At 45.5% G+C, this 341-nt stretch overlaps 1 pseudogene; it reads right to left on the bottom strand.

Moving 5' to 3' along the window:
- The window catches only part of LOC135537285 (unconventional myosin-XV-like), a 140287-nt pseudogene extending 140248 nt beyond the window's left edge, over positions 1-39 (bottom strand).
- Between the last annotated feature and the right edge of the window lie 302 nt (positions 40-341).

Genomic DNA, 341 nt, shown 5'->3' with positions numbered 1-341 from the left:
AGTCTCAGTATGAATGGTTCAGTACCTGGTCAGTCTCATTATGAATGGTTCAGTACCTGGTCAGTCTCAGTATGAATGGTTCAGTACCTGGTCAGTCTCAGGATGAATGGTTCAGTACCTGGTCAGTCTCAGTATGAATGGTTCAGTACCTGGTCAGTCTCACGATGAATGGTTCAGTACCTGGTCAGTCTCATTATGAATGGTTCAGTACCCGGTCAGTCTCAGGATGAATGGTTCAGTACCTGGTCAGTCTCAGTATGAATGGTTCAGTACCCAGTCAGTCTCATTATGAATGGTTCAGTACCCGGTCAGTCTCATTATGAATGGTTCAGTACCTGGTC

The sequence above is a fragment of the Oncorhynchus masou genome, unplaced genomic scaffold (genome assembly GCF_036934945.1).
Source record: "Oncorhynchus masou masou isolate Uvic2021 unplaced genomic scaffold, UVic_Omas_1.1 unplaced_scaffold_744, whole genome shotgun sequence".
Lineage (NCBI taxonomy): Eukaryota > Metazoa > Chordata > Actinopteri > Salmoniformes > Salmonidae > Oncorhynchus > Oncorhynchus masou.
Note: the sequence above shows the minus strand (reverse complement) of the source record. Positions and strands in the feature narration are given on the sequence as shown.